Raw genomic sequence first — 20280 nt, 5'->3', positions numbered from 1 at the left:
GTGAGGGGGTAAGAGATGGGTGAGAGGGCGAGGGGTGAGAGGGGTGAGAGAGCAGGAGGAAGGGGAATGTGAAGGGGAGGAGGAAGGAGGGAAAGGTGAGGGGCAGGAGGGAGGGAAAGGGCGGGAAGGCAGAGGGAGGGGAGATGGAAGGCACACACAAGGGGTCACGTCCCACCCCTCCCGGCCTCCTCAACCCTACTTAAAGCAAGTTTACCCTTGACTGATCTGTTCTAGTGCTGTCAGTTTACATTTTCTGGCCCCCAAAACATTAACTAGACGACAGCCTCAGTAATGTAAACGCTTAATGAGTGGCCAACAGTGAGAAGCAGTAATATAAAACATCAGTGTACACGTTGCTACAGAGCTGAGACAAAGGTATGCATTATTACCTACTGTAGTACACGTTAATGTTAGGGTTTAATTAGCTCATGTTTACGTAGAGGACACAAGGAGGAGGAGGCTTTGTTTCACAGTTGACGTGTACACACTAGTAATGAGGCTTAATTAGCTTATGTTATATTACCTTACGTTAAGTTAGGATTATTATCTCCTATAGGGTAGAAGCTATACATGAAATCATACTTAAACATACTTACACGTGATGTAGTTTACACATTTGATACATATCGAACTGACAAATATTTATGTTTGTTTTAGGACGTGTCAGGTAAAGTTGGTGAGGAAATATAGTCAAATAACGAGAGAATAAGGATCAGCGCAACACTACACGTAAACAAACCACTCCGGCTTTCGTCGCGAACCTCAAAAGTGTCGTTTCCGGAACACTAATCTGCAGTATTTTTAACATTCTCTGGTCCAAATAAAACTGTTTAATGTGCTTGTTGTTTGCATTAAAATATGAAATACAGTACGATACGAAATGAAGAAGAAAATATGCACAAAGATTTGAACTTACAGAAGAACATATACCCCCTTGCATATACGTATTTTACCTAGCTTGATGAGAAGAGGAACTGGGGAAGTAATAAACGATGAAAGAGGAACGAGACGACACACCAGGAAGCTGTAACCTCACGACGCTGGGAAAAGTTTGCTTATACGCGCACTGTTGCCACCGAGGCAGGGAGGCAGCACGTAAACCCAAGTATTAAGAGAGGAGAGGCGACGGTCTGCCACTTACCTGGTGAAGCCACTACAAGCGACAAACTTCCCGAGTACCTCGGGAAGAAATGACTCCTAGAGCTCATACCATTACCTGGGGGAAACGAACGACCTACACATAATGGTATAATTCATTATTTTACGGAGCAGCCAGACGCCACAAACCGTAATTGAGGATTTAACAGCGTATATAAGTGGCCATCTTAGGCTCCATGAGGTACCACTTAACGTTGAAAAATAGCGTTAAATAGGACTACGACTTTTTTTACAACTAGGCCCCTTATCACACCCACATCTAAGAGAGAAATACTTCAATATACGAGTTTCTGAGAATCCACACCTAAGAGCCGGATTTAGGGGGCTCTTTACGTCACTCCTTATACCTAACTAGAAATAAGAGACGGATCAACGCATCTAGTGGCAGTAAAGTCCCAAGTGCAATTTCGACTTCATTCTCTGTGCCAACTGTGATGTCCTACCTGAAGTAAAGCCACTTAAATGCGTTTCCACAAAAGCAATTACACTTAAAACAAAAAAACAAAAACAGAAGAAACAAGAGATTTAAGACATCCGGATTCAGGATTTAAAAACAAAGACGGACTGAGATAATCAAGGTATATTTTTATCTGGTAATTATTTACATGGGGAAGAAATAACTGGAGGGAGGAGATAGAGACTGAGAGAAAATGAGATAACTTAGAGAAAAAGAGAAAAGGATAATAGAAGAGAAAGTAGGAAATAGCTGGAATGATTCAAGAAAGAGAAAGAGACAAAGAAGGAATAATAAAGAGAAAGGGACAAAAGACAGAGAGAAAGATGAAGAGAAACAGAGAAAAATACAAGGGAAATAGATAATAAGAAGGAAAAGGATAGGAGAGAGGGAAAAATAAAGACAATGAAGGAGAAGAAACAGAGAGAAAACAGACAAATGGAAAAGGGAAGGAGAGTGAGAAAGATAAAGAGAAGAGAAACTGAAAATAAAATACACGTATACGAGAACAAAGGAAAAGGATGAGAGAGAGAGAGAGAGAGAGAGAGAGAGAGAGAGAGAGAGAGAGAGAGAGAGAGAGAGAGAGGTAACGTAATAGATCATTTATTTCTGTCCCCCCTCTTCACGATATCCATCCTGCCTCCCTTTCTCATTCCCTCCTCCCCTCTGACTTCCCTTCCCTACCTCCCTCCCTGCCTTTTCACCCCTAAGCATCCCTCTTCATCTTCCTAATCCCCAATCCCTCCCTTTCTCTCAGCCCCTTACAACTCTTCACAGCCTTCCAGCCCCTTATCACAGCCCCCTTCCACAGTTAGCCCCTCTGTACACAGGCAGGTGATAACAGGGAAGAAGCGATCAAATGATTTAGCTGCGGTGATTTAAGTGCGAGGGACTGATGTGGTTGTTGGTGTGGTGGTTAGTGTGGTGGTGGCTGGTGGTGGTGGTGGTGGTGGCTGGTGGTAGTGGTGGTGGTGGTGGTTGTTGGTCGCTGGTGTGGTGGTTAGTGTGGTGGTGTGGTGGTGGTGGTGGTGGTGATGGTGGTTGTTGGTCGCTGGTGTGGTGGTTAGTGTGGTAGTGGTGGTGGTGGTGGTGGCTGGTATTATTGGTGGTGATGGTTGATGGTGTTGATGGTTGTGATTGTTGGTGGTGGTGATGGTAGTTGTTGGTAGTGATGGTGGTTGGTAGTGATGGTGGGTGGTAGTTGGTGATGATGGTGTTAGTTGGCGATGGTGGTGATGGTGGTAGTAGTGGTGGTTGGTGGAAGGCTCCATTAATAGCTCCATCCAGATACATTCTCACACCTCCAGTTAAATGACTCACGCCATCACGAGTAAAGAAAAAAAATAACTTACGATTTTTTTATGCATCTGGCCGCTGGTGCTACGAGGGAAAAAAAATATCGTATGAGCTTTTTCAAGAAATCATCTTGAAGATTAGGACCTCCTACGACTCAGGTTAGGTTAGGTTGAGTTACCGTTAGGATGGTTAGGTTAGGTTAGGTTGAGTTACCTACCTACCGTTAGGATGGAAGAAAATTTATATCTAACGACCACATGAAGATTAGGCATCCCACCTTATTTTACCTTATTTTTAAACCTCCTATTTGGGGGTTAGGTTAGGTACGACTAGGTTAAGTTAGGTTAGGTTAAGATAAGTTAGGTTAGATTAGGTTGAGTTACCGTTAGGTTAGGTTAGGTTAGGTTAGGTTAGGTTGAGTTACCGTTAGGATGGTTAGGTTAGGTTAGGTTGAGTTACCGTTAGGATGGTTAGGTTAGGTTAAGTTAGGTTAGGTTGAGTTACCGTTAGGATGGTTAGGTTAGGTTAGGTTGAGTTACCGTTAGGATGGTTACTCTTAAGGTAAAAAAAAACATACTGGGGTGCCGAATCTTCAGGTGATCAATAGCTTGTTATGGTAGCTATAGTAAATACAAAACTACTCCAATGACCAACTTGTGTGTCGTATCTTAACAGCCAAGCACACCATCCTGCCACGAGGAGAGCGATGGACATACTGAAGGATGATAAGAAAAACAGAAGAAGATAAAGACTCGTAACAGAGGAACATATGACAGAGTAGGAAGAGAGGAAGAAAAAAAAGGACTGATAACTGTGGAGAAAGACAAAAGACCCGAGAGAGCAACCACACAACATGAATAACAAGATAAACAAGAAGAAACAAGAAAAATATTAGAGGGAAAGAAAAATCGAGGTAAGGAACTTTTGGAGAATAACGGGAACAATTTTAGAGAGAGAAGCGACTTTGATCTCTCTCTCTTGGCCTCGCTTACGGGGGAATAATTACATACGAGTTACTGAAAGACCGAATTAAGATGGCTGGCTACCTGAGGCGTTCCCTAACCTAATTTTAATAGAGTCTCAGCGCTATTTCGAGATCATTTTGAATACCGTCTAAAAGTAAGACTAATATGACATACGAGTATCTGTGAATTAACCTTGGTGCTCCCTTTTGTAATTAGGGTAAAGTCTAAGTGCCATATCGGTGCCATCTTTATGATTGTGGGGTGGGTGAGGGAGGCCAGGGATCACGGTGTGTCCCTTCTCCTCCTCCTCCCTTCCTTCCGTCCATGTTATAATTACCTCCCAGCCACGGCTCACATCTCTGGCCCTTGGGTCTTATATCCAACCCTCATCAATCACACTCACCGCCACCACCACCCACCCACCCAACCCTCACTACCCCCTTCACCATCCACCACCCACTCACCAACCACCACCACCCCCTCACCATCCTCCACCACCCCCTCACCATCCACCACCACCCCCTCACCATCCTCCACCACCCCCTCACCACCTCAAACCACCCCCTCACCAAACACACACACACAAATTATTATTAATAGTGTTGCACTCTCACGTGACCTGAGTATGTTATAAAGATAAGTGAAGGACCATAATTACATACTCTGGGGTTATGGCTTTATATATATACTGTACGAGAAGACAGTGAGAGGAGCTGTGTGTTAAGATACTCAGGATTAATTGAGGGAATACGGAAGTAAAATATAGTTTACAAAAAATGTGGAAGACAGAAGAAAACAAAGAAGAAACTGGAAGGTTAGGGTGAGGGAGGTACTGAACAGGAGTGAAGGGAGAACAGCCAGGAAGTACCGGTGTGTACTGTATGTTTGACCAGACACCGAGGCGGTCACTAATAAGGGGGGAGGGGGGGGAGTGAGGGGTATGAAGCGAGAGGGTACACCAAATTACTATCTCTGAATTACTTTGTGAAGCGAAACATCATAACGGAACGCACACACACGCACACACGCACACACACACACACGCACTCACACACACACACACACACACACACGTAATATCATATAATATAATACAAGAGAAGCCAAGAGTTAAGTGTGTTATTGCCGCCATGAGCTGCCACCTCACGTCCACTGTGTTGACACAACCAATTATTATTTGATTTATGATTGGTGATTCATAGCAGCTCCCTCTTGACCCGTGTTGAGGTGTGTGTGTGTGTGTGTGTGTGTGTGTGTGTGTGTGTGTGTGCAAACAAGAATTAACAATAGCAACAAATAATCACCCGGCAACATTAACACAGACGCTTTGAATATAAAACCTGAAGTGGGAACAACACTATCAGCTAGGTTAGACAGTCAAGAAGGGCGACAATAGCGTTAGCTAACGCCCCCCCCCCCCCTAGTTAAATGCTCTCAGTTAGGAATCTCAACTATAGCATTTCCACGCTAACATGCCCCCCAAGCCCCGCCCCTCTTCTATACTAATAGCTGATTGGTTCATAGAAAATTCAAACTAAGTGTGTTCACAATTGATAAGCAGACGAGGGGCGGGGCTTCACCCGTTGAGTACGATGACTTAATCCTTCAAGTACAATGATCTAATACCTTGAGTACGATGACTTAACACGATCGGTTCAGCATCTTAGGATTTCGAGTACAATTACCTATTCCCTTGAGTTTAATGACAACATAATCAAGGGTTTAACTCAAGGTATTAACTCAACTCAAGGTCGCACTCAAGGGTACTCAAGGTTTTAATCGACTCAATCACTCATACTCAAAGGGTTTTAACTCAGTACTCAAGGTTTTAACTCATCGTACTCAAGGTTTTAACTCATCGTACTCAAGGTTTTAACTCATCGTACTCAAGGTTTTTAACTCATCGTACTCAAGGTTTTTAACTCATCGTACAAAAATTTTTAACTCATAGTACTCAAGGTTTTTAACTCATCGTACTCAAGGTTTTAACTCATCGTACTCAAGGTTTTATCTCATCGTACTCAAGGTTTTAACTTATCGTACTCAAGGTTTTAAGTTCTCGTACTCAAGGGTTACAGTCATCGTTTCCCCCACGCTATAGCACGCCACCTGTCACCCTGGGCAGGTATGAACCCAATCTGACAGATAAATGGTTCGGAATACAGCACTTTGTCGCTCGTAAGTCAAGTGTCAGGGTTCGAGGCCAGGCACTACAAGATAAACATACATTACTTACACTACTCGCATAATAATAAATAAATAAATAGGGTCATAAATAATTTCGATTAGAATTATAAAGGGTAATTAATTATTATTATTATTATTATTATTATTATTATTATAAAAATTATTGTTATAATTATTATTGTTGTTATTATTATTATTATTATTATTATTATTATTATTATTATTATTGTTATTATTATTATTATTATTATTATTATTATTATTATTATTATTATTATTATTATTATTATTATTATTATTATTATTATAAAAATTATTGTTATAATTATTATTGTTGTTATTATTATTATTAATATTAATATTAATATTATTATTATTATTATTATTATTATTATTAAAATTATTGTTATAATTATTATTGTTAGTTTTATTATTATTATTATTATTATTATTATTATTATTATTACTATTATTAAGAACATAAGAACATAAGAATGGAGGAAACTGCAGCGGGCCTATTGGCCCATACTGGGCAGTCCCGTTTACACCCAACCCCTATTGCTCATATAAGCACCCAACCTATGTTTGAAGCTATTCAGCGTATTCCAGTTAATGATGATATTTGGTAACTTGTTCCATTCATCCACTACTCTGTTTCCAAACCAGTGTTTACCTATTTCACGCCTAAATCTAAATTTGTCTAATTTAAAACCATTGTTACGAGTTCACTCCTGGTTGGATAGTTTGAGTACCTTTGTAATGTCCCTTTGTTTAGCCCTGACTTCCACTTATACACCTCTATCAGGTCGCCCCTCGCTCTACGTCTCTCAAGGGAGTGCAAATTAAGATGCTTTAACCTGTCTCTATACTCAAGGTTCCTAATGCCCGGGATTAGTCTTGCCATTCTCCTCTGAATTCTTTCCAATGATTCTATATCCATTCTGTAACACGGAGACCAGAACTGAACTGCGTAATCCAGGTGTGGTCTCACAAGCTCAAGATACAGTTTTAGGATGACCTCGCTAGTCTTATAACTAACACTCCTTTGTATGAACCCAAGTACTTTATTAGCCTTGTTACGAGCAAAAACACATTGTTTACTTGGCTTAAGGTTCCTACTTATCATTACTCCTAAATCTCTCTCGCAGTCGGATTTCTCTATGGCATCGTTGTTCATCTGGTATCTGGTTTCCCTGTTTACATCTCCTATACTGAGTTCTTTACATTTGTCCACGTTGAATTTCATCTGCCATTTTTCAGACCATTCGAAATTTTTTTTTAGATCTTCCTGTAGTTTTGCCGAGTCCTCGTCAGATTTAATAACACGTCCTATTTTAGTGTCATCAGCAAATTTACTTATGTTGCTGTCTATGCCGATATCTATGTCGTTTATGTATATAATAAATAATAATGGTCCAGGTACTGAGCCTTGGGGAACCCCACTTGTGACGTTGCTCCAATGGGACTTAGTGCCGTTAATGCTCACTCTCTGTTTCCTGTCCTGTAACCACGCCCTAATCCATTTAAGGATGTTACCTTTGATGCCATGTGCTTCTACCTTTCTAATTAGTCTTTCGTGGGGGACTCTGTCGAAGGCTTTGCTAAAGTCGAGATATACCACATAATAATTGTGCCCCTCGTCCACAGATTCGAAAACTGATGAAAAGAATGTTAATAGATTAGTTAGGCAAGAACGTCCCCTTGTGAAGCCATGCAAGGAATCATTGATCAATTGGTGCTTCTCCAGGTGATTTCGAATAGTTTGAAATGATTGCTTCCAGTAATTTGCCTACTATTGATGCTAGACTGATTGGGCAGTAGTTAGAGGATAGTGATCTATCCCCCCTTCTTGAAAATCGGTATTACATTCGCTATCCTCCAGGATTCTGGTACTACACCTGTTTTTAAGGACATGTTAAACAACTTTGCTAAGGACATACTAAGCTCTTCCTTACATTCCTTTAATACTCTGGCAAATACCTCATCGGGACCAGGTGACTTATTAGGCTTTAGTTTGTCTATTTGCTTACTAACATCGTTACTTGTCACTACTATCTCGCTTAAATTGTTTTCTTCTCAATCTCTGAATAGAGTCGGTGCCTCGGGTATTATGTTTAAATTTTCCGTGGTGAAAACTGTTGAAAAATATTTATTCAAATTATTGCTTATTTCTCCGTCGTTATCAGTTAGCTCGCCGGTATCTGACAGTATTGGTCCAATCTTTTCTCGTGTTTTAGTTTGATACATTTGGTTGAATCCTTTGGGGTTTGTCTTCACCTCCCTTGCTATCCTTACCTCATTATTCCTCTTGGCTTTCCTTATCTCGGTTTTAACCCTACTCGCCAATATCTTGTAATAATCGTGGAGGTAAATTTCGCCACGCTTTAGCCTTCTACCTAAGCCTTCCTTTGGCCAATGATGTTCTTTAAATAATTATTTATCCATTTAGGGTCATTGTTGTCTGATTGGAGTTTTTTGTATGGTATGTTCTGCCTTTGTGCATTAAGTAACTCATTATTTAAATTGTCGTGGAACTCGGCAATCTCAGATCTCATTATCAGGTCGGAGTCATCTGTCAGGTTCACGGCCGAGAGCGACACCCCCTCTCTCAGCTGCCTCTTTAAACTGTCAAAGTTTGCCCTTCTGAAATCTGGTACTTTAGTGGAATTTTCCTTACGTCTGCCCTGAAACTCTAACTGGAATCTAATTTCTTTGTGATAGGTGTTTGCAAGTTCGTTCCCTACCTCGACATTGCTAATGAGGCTTTCTCTGTTCGACAGAACTAAATCGAGTATATTATTACCCCGTGTGGGTTCGGTTATATGTTGACTTAGGAAACAGTCCTGGATCGTCTCGAGAAAATCCTCAGATTCTGAGTTACCTGTAAGGTCAGTCCAATCTATTTGGCCAAGGTTAAAGTCGCCTACTATACAGACTTTGTTGTGTATGGAAGCCCTGTGCATTTCATCCCAGATAAGTCGCTCATTGACTCTATCAAGATTGGTAGGTCTATATATTACTCCTGTGATTAATTTTTCCCTACCGTCGATTAATTCTATCCAGATTGTTTCTGTATTCCGCTCAGTTTTTATTTCCTTATTTATTTCACACTTCAGATTATCCCTGACATAGATTGCTACTCAGCCTCCTTTCCTGGTCTGCCTATCGGTATGGAACAATTTGTAACCAGCAATTTGGTATTCGACCGGTAACTCACGTGAGTCTAGGTTGATCCATGTTTCAGTGAATGTTATTATATCGATTTTTTTGGTACATACCAAGGCCCTAATATCATCCATTTTGTTTCTCATACTTCTACTGTTTGCGAAGTAGACATTTAAGTTAGTCGTGTTCTGAGTCCTCCCTTTACCGCGTTTAGGTTTTAAACTCCCTGTTTAATTTAGTTTTGTCATCATTCCTAACACTATTTCCCTGTAATCTTTTACTTTGTTTACCCGCTCCCACTGCAGTTTCCCCCACCCCTGTGCCCATATGTTCCCGTAGCAGTTTAAAGACTTCGATATCCTTTGAACTGCCCCCTCCAGAGACCCAGCCAGGGTTGCCACCCCATCCCGAGACAGGTGCACCCCATCCCTAGCATAAAGGTCCCTTCTGCCGTAGAAGTTGTCCCAGTTGTCAATGAATGGGACCGATATTGACTTGCAATATCTGTCAAGACGGTCGTTGACACCAACCGCCCTTGACAACCATTCACTGCCAACTCTCCTTCTAGGCAGGACACAGCATATGATAGGGATCCCTCCCTTAGACCTAATACGATCTATAGCTGCCTTGAACTTATCAAGAAGCTCCTCGCTCCTACACAGGCCAATATCATTGCCTCCTGCACTGAGGCAGATAATGGGTTTGTTCCCATTACCAGACAAGATATTGTCCATCCTGTCAATTATATCCCCCACCCCAGCTCCTGGCAAACACACCCTCATCCTATTTTTGTTTTTACCACAAAAATTACTATTATTATTATTATTATTATTATTATTATTATTATTATTATTATTATTATTATTATTATTATTATTATAATTATTATTGTTATTATTATTATTATTATTATTATTATTGTTTATCAGACCACAGCTTACAGCCCAGAGAAGAACAACACATATAACAGTAAGTAGATAAGCAGGTGTACACCCACGCAAGTTGACACACCCTACAGTGACAGTAAGACCTGACCCAGGAGAGGTCACAGACACAAGGTCCCTGAGTTAACCCTGCGATATGACCGTGTTACAACCACACCTGGGCAAACAGCTGTCCAGACCTGACCCAGGAGAGGTCAGTTACATTGACCCAAGGGAGGTCAAATTCACAAGGAAACCAGAATTCTCACCGCCACTCGATCAGTTCAATCCGGTGTCATGACCTTGTTAATTCAAGGAACTGCAAACCAGCCAGCACTTCTGTTACCCGACCTAACACCCGGTCAAGACACACCCTGTTTAGTGTTAAGTGGGAGAGTTCATCTGCCGGCTCTCCTCCAATATAAAGGCCATGCAGCTTAGTCCGCGACACATTCTCTAAACTCCTCTCACCATTTGTGGTTACGAATACGACAAGGTGGCTCGGATATGCCCGGATAAGCCGACCTGCCCCAAGAAATTAAACCTCCTAGTTCTCAAGAAGTTCTTTGAAACTAAAGGGATCGTGAGGATTACCAAAGTGGAACGACTGAAGCTGCATGGAGTCATCAAGATCACCTTCGCCGAAAATGGTCAGTCTGAACAACTCGTGGATATCCCCAACATCAAAGGCATCCACCTAGACTCACGTGAGTTACCTGTCGAATACCAAATTGCAGGTTGCAAATTATTCCATACCGATAGGCAGATTAGGAAAGGAGGCGGAGTAGCAATCTATGTCAGGGATAATCTGAAGTGTGAAATAAATAAGAAAATAAAAACTGAGCGGAATACAGAAACAATTTGGATAGAATTAATCGACGATAGGGAAACATTAATCATAGGAGTAATATATAGACCTCCCAAACTTGATAAAGTTAATGAGCGACTTATCTGGGAAGAAATCCGCAGGGCATCCATACATAACAAAGTCTGTATAGTAGGCGATTTTAACCTTGGCCAAATAGATTGGACTGACCTTACCGGTAACTCAGTATCAGAGGATTTCCTCAAAATGATCCAGGACTGTTTCCTAAATCAACATATAACCGAACCCACCCGGGGTAATAATATGCTCGATTTAGTTTTGTCGAACAGAGAAAACCTCATTAGCAATGTCGAGGTAGGGAACGTACTTGCAAACAGCGATCACAAAGAAATTAGATTCCAGTTAGAGTTTCAGGTCAGACGTAAGGAAAATTCCATTAAAGTACCAGATTTCAGAAGGGCAAACTTTGATAGTTTAAAGAGGCAGCTGAGAGAGGGGGTGTCGCGCTTGGGCGTGAACCTGACAGATGACACAGACCTGATAACGAGATCTGAGATTGCCGAGTTCCATGACAATTTATATAACGAGTTACTTAATGCACAAAGGAAGAACATACCATACAAAAAACTCAGATCATACAACAATGACCCTAAATGGATAGATAATTATTTAAAGAACATTATTGGCCAAAGGAAGGCTATAGGTAGAAGGATAAATCGTGGCGAAATTTACCTCCAGGAGTATTATATGGTATTGGCCAGTATGGTTAAGACCGAGATAAGAAAAGCAAAGAGAAATAATGAACTGAAGATAGCAAGGGAGGCGAAGACAAACCCCAAAGGATTCTACCAAATGTATCAAACTAAAACACGAGATAAGATTGGACCAATACATTCAGATACCGGTGAGCTAACTGATAACGAGGGAGAAATGAGCAATAATCTGAATAAATATTTTTCAACAGTTTTCACCACCGAAAATTTAAACATGATACCCGAGGCACCGACTCTATTCAGAGATAGTGAAGAAAACAAATTAAGCGAGATAGTAGTGACTAGTAACGATGTTAATAAGCAAATAGACAAACTGAAGCCTAATAAGTCACCTGGTCCCGATGAGATATTTGCCAGAGTATTAAAGGAATGTAAGGAAGAGCTTAGTATGCCCTTAGCAAAGTTGTTTAACATGTCATTAAAAACAGGTGTAGTACCAGAATCCTGGAGGATAGCGAATGCAATACCGATTTTCAAGAAGGGGGATAGATCACTATCCTCTAACTACCGCCCAAACAGTCTAACATCAATAGTAGGCAAATTACTAGAATCAATCATTTCAAGCTCAATTCGAAACCACCTAGGGAAGCACAAATTGATCAATGATTCCCAACATGGCTTCACAAGCGGGCGTTCATGTCTAACTAATCTATTAACATTCTTTTCATCAGTTTTCGAATCGGTGGACGGGGGGCACAATTATGATGTGGTATATCTCGACTTTAGCAAAGCCTTCGACAGAGTCCCCCACGAAAGACTAATTAGAAAGGTAGAAGCGCATGGCATGAAAGGTAATATCCTTAAATGGATTAGGGCGTGGTTACGGGACAGGAAACAGCGAGTGAGAATAAACGGCACTAAATCGCATTGGAGCAACGTCACTAGTGGAGTTCCCCAGGGCTCAGTACTTGGACCATTATTATTTATTATATACATAAACGACATAGATATTGGCATAGACAGCAACATAAGTAAATTTGCTGATGACACTAAAATAGGACGTGTAATTAAATCTGACGAGGACTCTGCAAAACTACAGGAAGATCTAAACAAATTTTTCGAATGGTCGGAAAAATGGCAGATGAAATTCAATGTGGACAAATGTAAAGTACTCAGTATAGGAGATGTAAAAAGGGAAACCAGATACCAGATGAACAACGATGCCATAGAGAAATCCGACTGCGAGAGAGATTTAGGAGTAATGATAAGTAGGAATCTTAAGCCAAGTAAACAATGTGTTTTTGCTCGTAACAAGGCTAATAAAGTACTTGGGTTCATACAAAGGAGTGTTAGTTACAAGACTAGCGAGGTCATCTTAAAATTATATCTAGCCGCTCTAGCGCTTGTGAGACCTCACCTGGATTACGCAGTTCAGTTCTGGTCACCGTATTACAGAATGGATATAGAATCCTTGGAAAGAATCCAGAGGAGAATGACAAGACTAATCCCGGGCATCAGGAACCTTGAGTACAGAGACAGGCTAAAGCATCTTAATTTGCACTCCCTCGAGAGACGTAGAGCGAGGGGCAACCTGATAGAGGTGTATAAGTGGAAGTCAGGGCTAAACAAAGGGGACATTACAAAGGTACTCAAACTATCCAACCAGAAGCGAACTCGTAACAATGGTTTTAAATGAGACAAATTTAAATTTCTGTGTGAAATAGGTAAACACTGGTTTGGAAACAGAGTAGTGGATGACTGGAACAAGCTACCAAATATCATCATTAACTCGAATACGCTGGATAGCTTCAAACATGGTTGAATGCTTATATGAGCAATAGGGGTTGGGTATAAACGGGACTGCCCAGTATGGGTCAATAGGCCCGCTGCAGCTTCCTCCATGCTTATGTTCTTATGTTTTAAATGATTGCCTACAAATGGGACAACTTGAAGCTGGGAGTAATCTCCCACGCCGAAATTGCCCACGTGGACCAAGAAGAGCTGGACGAACTACTTGAGGGTCAACTCAAATGTGTCAAGAAACTGTCCGACACCACTGCCCTCGTCGGACACCACGAAACCCTACCCAAGGAGGCTCAACTGGCGTGGGTAACTGTGCCAGTCAAGTCTTACTGCAGACCCAAACGCTGCTACAAATGCCAGCACTACGGTCACATTGTCAACAAGTGTGAGGCGCAGGAGGACACCTGCTCCCTGTGCGGTAGCCCCGGACACCGCTACACCGTCTGCCCTAATACAGTGAAAAAATACGCTGCCTGTGGCGGCCCACATTCCTCCGCCGACCGGACTTGCCCCAAATGGAAGGAGGAATGCAGAATAGCCAAGGCTCGACTCGACAAGAAACTGAGTTACAAAGAGGCCCTCCTTGCTGTACACGCCCAAGACAAGAAAAAACAAGAAGAAAAGAAAAATCAAGAAAAGAAGACCCAAGAAAAGACACACGTTACCAAGAAACAAGAACACCACGAGACCCCAGGGGCAGAAGCCCACGAGACCAAGCTCACCCTCTCCGACTTCATCCACATCTACGAACACCTAGGGCACGATGACGACAAAGAACAGGACCCAAACACTACTGAATGGACAGTCCAAGAGAGCAAGAAGAGGAGAAAAAGAAGAAAATCAATTTCAAGCTAACAAGAATACCAAGACAGAAGACCAAGATATTTCCTCCAAACAAGAAAACACCACAACCAATCAAGCCGACCAAGTACTGAGAAACCATTGCCTAACCCGACACGCACCTGACGTTTGACCTGTCGCTCACCTGACTCAGGGTCCTGCCACCTCCTCGCCGTGTCCGGGCAGGTTGCTGCTGCCTCCAACTTAAAACCCAAAATAACGCAAGCGGTGTTTAGCCACTGTTCCTTTTCTCTCCTTCTAAAATTCACTTCAATCCCCCCCTTTATCCTTCCCCTGAACCTCTTTCCCCCCTGTCACTAGCCTTTATTCTTTCAGTCCACGAAGATCACTTTTCACATCACTATCGACAGAAGACAGAGTCACGCTCGTCTCTAGTCGAGATCGGAAGGGAGACTTTCCTACCCAGCACCGCGTCTCCAACTAGCAGAGTCTCCCACAGGAGACATGGTCCAGCACTCCCTTCAACAGCAACTGCTGGGCCTCCCTCAGGTCACACTTGAGTCATTGTCAGAGCTCTCCATAGGGTGAGTTACTTACGGTGGGAAGTGTATTCATTTTATGTTTGTGTCCGAGAGTCAGTGTCAAGTAACGTAAATATAATGTGCTATTAATGTGTCCATGTCATTCCGTTAAATAATAAATAGTTGTATTATAATTGGTGTTCAGAAAGATTTCCCCAAAGAACGTATTTACAGTTCAATAACTGACCGGCCACGCTACCAAACCTCCTCACTTCCGTCTCCTTAACTCAGTACCTACAGTACATCTATTATACTTTATACGAAAACTACCCGCTTACATTACTTGAACAAATGATGATTGATATCATCATATAGTGATAAAGAGAGAGGAACAGAGAGATAGATAGATAGATAGACAGACAGATAGATACATAGATAGACAGATAGATACATAGATAGACAGATAGATACATAGATAGACAGGTAGATACATAGATAGACAGAGAGATACATACTGTAGATAGACAGATAGATACATAGATAGACAGATAGATACATAGATAGATAGCGAGATAGACAGATAGATAGATAGACAGATAGATACATAGATAGACAGATAGATACATAGATAGATAGCTAGATAGACAGATAGATAGATAGATAGATAGATAGACAGATAGATAGATAGATTGATAGACAGATAGATAGACAGACAGATAGATAGACAGATACATACATAGATAGATAGCTAGATAGACAGATAGATAGACAGATAGACAGATAGATAGATAGATAGACAGATAGATAGATAGACATATAGATACATAGATAGATAGCTAGATTGACAGATAGACAGATAGATAGATAGACAGATAGATAGATAGACAGACAGACAGATAGATAGATAGACAGACAGACAGATAGATAGATAGACAGATAGACAGATAGATAGACAGATAGATAGACAGATAGATAGAGACAAACAAAGGAACATCGATAGATAGATAGAGTCATAGATAGAGAAAGTGAGAGAGCGAGAGAAACAGACAGACAGAAAAACAGAGAAAGTAAGAGAGACGTAAGTAAGATAAAGAGAGAGAGAGAAGAGCCTAAGGATAGAGGATAGATTGCTTTAGTGTATGACCGTCACATATCTTGAGTAATTAATTATATCTGACTCCTTCATACTATACAGCGTCAGGGACCAGATATTACAAGCCTCTCTCTCTCTCTCTCTCTCTCTCTCTCTTCCTTCCTTACTTTTTCTTTACCTTTCTCACTTTCTCTTCCTCTTTACTTATCTCTCTTACTTTATCTCTCACTTTTTGTTTCTCTCTTACTTTATTTCTCTCTTTCTCTCTCTCTCTCTTTTAGTTTATTTCATTCTCTGTTTCTATATATTTCTTTCGGGGGCGTCATTTGGAGGGGCTGGGGGGGGGAGGGGCACTCACCTCCCCAAGACCTGGCTTGCTCTTCAAGGAAAACTGTAATTATATTATTTTTTCATTTAGACGAATTTGGATTTGGTGAGAACATCTCACTGGTATTTTTACTATGCGTAATTAAACAAAATAATAAGTATTCATCTATTTTAATCGTTCCCATTGCCTATCATTTAATAGCTAGCAGCCACACGGTCCACACCGGGCAGAAGCAAATTGAAAATATAAAACGTGTTGGGACGTGTTCCGCCTGTTACAGCACCACGGTGGAGCAGGACTTTGACCTCCACTCTGTGCAGGTAATGGTGTTGCCCCCCCTAAGCAAAATCTGAAATGACGCCCCTGCTCTCTCTCCACCATTCTTTACTCCTTGCTCCTCTCCCCTATCCATTCCTTTCTCACCCTCCCCCCCCCACACCTTTACCCTCTCTCACCCCCCTCTCCTCCACCGTTCCTCTCTCTCACCCTCCCCTCTCGTCTCTCACCCTCCTCTCGCCCCTCTCTCACCCCCCTCTCCTCCACCGTTCCTCTCTCTCACCCTCCCCTCTCGTCTCTCACCCTCCTCTCGCCCCTCTCTCACCCCCCTCTCCTCCACCGTTCCTCTCTCTCACCCTCCCCTCTCGTCTCTCACCCTCCTCTCGCCCCTCTTTCACCCCCCTCTCCTCCCTCTCCCACAAGACCTGCCTCCTTTGAATCGTACATCTTAAAGAGTGAGAAGGTTTTTGTGTGGATGAGTGAGACAGACAGAGAGAGAGAGAGAGAGAGAGAGAGAGAGAGAGAGAGAGAGAGAGAGAGGTAAGTTAGGAGGACAGAAAAATAAAGACAGCCAAGTGAACAGAGAGACTGGGCAGACAGATTTGTCAAGTGAACAGCGACACACAGACAGACAAGTGAACAGAGATAGACAGACAGAAAGCCAAGTGAAGAGAGGAGACAGACAGCAATGTGAGCAGACAGGCAAAAGACAGCCAAGTGATTAGACAGACAGCCAAGCGAACAGAGAGATAGACAGTCAGGTGAACAGACAGACAGAGTAGTAAACTTACATACAGTTAAACAAGTAAACAGACAGACAGACAAGCGAACAGACAGACAGAGAGCCAAATGAACAAAGAGACAGACACACAGACAGACAGACGAACAGAGACAGACAGACAGACAGGTGAACAGAGAAGCACCAAAATGAGTGGTTTGGTTAGGTTAGGATTGGTTAGGTTAGGTTAGGATTGGTTAGGTTAGGTTAGGTTAGGATTGGTTAGGTTAGGTTAGGGAGAACTGCACTGAAGAGGTAAAAAGAAAGCGAAACGGGAAGCATAAAAAAAGTTACCAAACAAGTGATCTTCCTCAACAGTGTAGCCAACGAGAAAAGACAGCCAGTGTTGCATTGATATAAACAACACAAGATGGACAGTATTGCCAACAATACAAAAGACACAAGGAACATCGGCAATATTACCAACAAGACAAGGCGCCCCACCACCCTTAGAACAGTGTTGCCAGCGAGACGGAAAGCGGCCGTAGAAAGATAAATTTGAGTATTGTGTCTCGTGTCTCCCCCTACCTCTATTGTTTTCCTCCAGTAACAACCTTTGTAACACTGATAATGGCTTCTTGGAGGCTTGTATAATGGTGAGTCTGTCTCTCTCTCTCTCTCTCTCTCTCTCTCTCTCTCTCTCTCTCTTTAACACACTAACACAAATTTTCTCTCTCGAGCAGAAGGAGCTACGTAGCATCTCACCAAGATGTAATAATAAGAGTGTCAGGTGATTAGATTAGGTGAGGTGAGGTTAGGTGAGGTGAGGTTAGGTGAGGTTAGGTGAGGTTAGGTGAGGTAAGGTTAGGTGAGGTGAGGTTAGGTGAGGTGAGGTGAGGTTAGGTGAGGTTAGGTTAGGTTAGGTGAGGTGAGGTGAGGTTAGGTTATGTTAGGTTAGTATCTCACTTAACATAACTTATAACCCAACTTAACTCAATTTAACCTAACCTAACCAAACCAAACCCAGCCTAACCTAATCTAAATTTACCTTATCTAACCCAGCTTATTAACTGTAAACCTTATCTTTTCGGGAGGAAGGGAATGGGGGGGTGGAGGAGGGTAGAGGGGTGGAGGGTTGAGGGGTGGAGGGGTGAGGGTGGAGGGGTGAAGGGGTGTAGGGGTGAAGGGGTGAGGAGGTGGAGGGGTGAAGGGGTGAATGGGTGAAGGGATGGAGAGGGATTAGGGTGAAAGGGGTGGAGGGTGTGTCCGTCACTTGCACCTGGTACTGTCGGAGGCACTATCGACCCCTTCCTGGAGACGAGAGTTCGAATCCCAAGGGCAGGAAGGGCTAGGTTTATCTCTCTCTCTCTCTCTCTCTCTCAGATTAATAAATCTAATAAATTAAGGTACAGACTGGATGGTATTTCTAGGTGTGTGTGTGTGTGTGTGTGAGTGTGTGTGTGTATGTGTGTGTGTGTGTGTGTGTGTGTGTGTGTGTGTGTGTGTGTATGTGTGTGTGTGTGTGTGTGTGTGTGTGTGTGTGTGTGTGTGTCTGTGTGTGACAATTAGGTGTTTTAGGTTAATTTGATAAGGTACGCACCATCTCACGTCTTTAGTTACGAGGAAATTATTCAACCTAGGAACCTTTGAGGATGTTGGCCCCGCGGGTGTACAGCATGGCTCGTTCACCCTTTATCCCTATATACGATGCTGTTACTTGAAACATTACAACAAGAAATTTCCATCACAATAGGAGTCGCTTAAGAGGAATTCCTTTGTTGTGGGAGATAGAGACATGTTTCAGCCGATACAAACGCTTTCCTTCTGGGGTGTTTTAACAATGGCCTCGGTTGGCTATGTAATAAAATTCGTCGCTGTACCATTTTTAGATTAGTTTTCTTGGTAATGGAACAGTTTCAGTCTTAATATTAAGTCGCTTGAGTAACCAGAGTTAGGGTATGTGACTTCACGCGTGTCACGAACCCTCCGCGAACGTAAACAAACCCGCATCCGGATTTCCCTAAACGCTGTTGAAAATTCCGTTTTCGCGAAAAACATAATAAATTTTTGTACAAACTTTATTGACCTGAAGTCGTTATTGTTAATAAATTTACAAATAATACTCCAGTAAAGACATAGAGATGCAAGAAAATACCCTCACTGGCATCACACACACACACATACACACACACACACACAGACACACACACACACACACACATACACATACACACACACACACACACACACAGACTCAAATTAATCTTGATAATCTCATACATGTAAAAATAAAAAGGTCACGTTATTGTTTTGTGATTTTGAAGACAATTTAACATGATTAATGTGATCTTTACAACACTCCAAGTTAATTAAAGGTGGAGGTGGAGGAGGGAGTGGTGAAGGAGGTGGAGCAGGGGGTGGTGGAGGTGAAAGAGGTGGTGGAGAGGAGATGGTGGAGGAGAAGGTTGAGGAGGAGGTGGAGGTAAAGGAGGAGGTAAAAGAATAGGCAGAATAGAGAAGGTAAAGGAGGAGGAGAAGGAGGTAGAACAGTAGTTAGAGGAGGAAGTGAAAGAGAAAGTAAAGAGGAGAAGGAGGAGGTAGACATTTCCCATCACTCTAAATAGTTAAGTTAAATATATAGGTAAATATGCTCTAAAAACTTCCCACTAATTACCAGGTGTGTGTAGGTTAATTAGGGCAATCTACCAGAGAAATACAGGGTTTTTACTGTGAGTGAGCTACCGAGAGTACTGCTGTAAAACTCATAACCTAACCTAACCTATGTATTTTGTATTCTCTCTCTCTCTCTCTCTCTCTCTCTCTCTCTCTCACACACAGTCAGGGATGAACCACCTCACAATACGTGTTCCTTCACCCGTCCTAACTAACACCAGGTGACGCTAATTACACACCAGGTGATCATCAAAGACCCCCCCCCACCACCACCACCACCTTCAGCAGTGACACCCGCTCTCCTCTCCACTGGCACTGCTTTCACTGCCATGGCGGTAGTGAGGGGTAGGGAGGATGAGGAGGGGGTGTGGGGGGTGGGG

The sequence above is a fragment of the Homarus americanus genome, unplaced genomic scaffold (assembly GCF_018991925.1).
Source record: "Homarus americanus isolate GMGI-L3 unplaced genomic scaffold, GMGI_Hamer_2.0 scaffold49667, whole genome shotgun sequence".
In the NCBI taxonomy this organism is placed as follows: domain Eukaryota; kingdom Metazoa; phylum Arthropoda; class Malacostraca; order Decapoda; family Nephropidae; genus Homarus; species Homarus americanus.
This window is presented reverse-complemented; position numbering follows the sequence as displayed.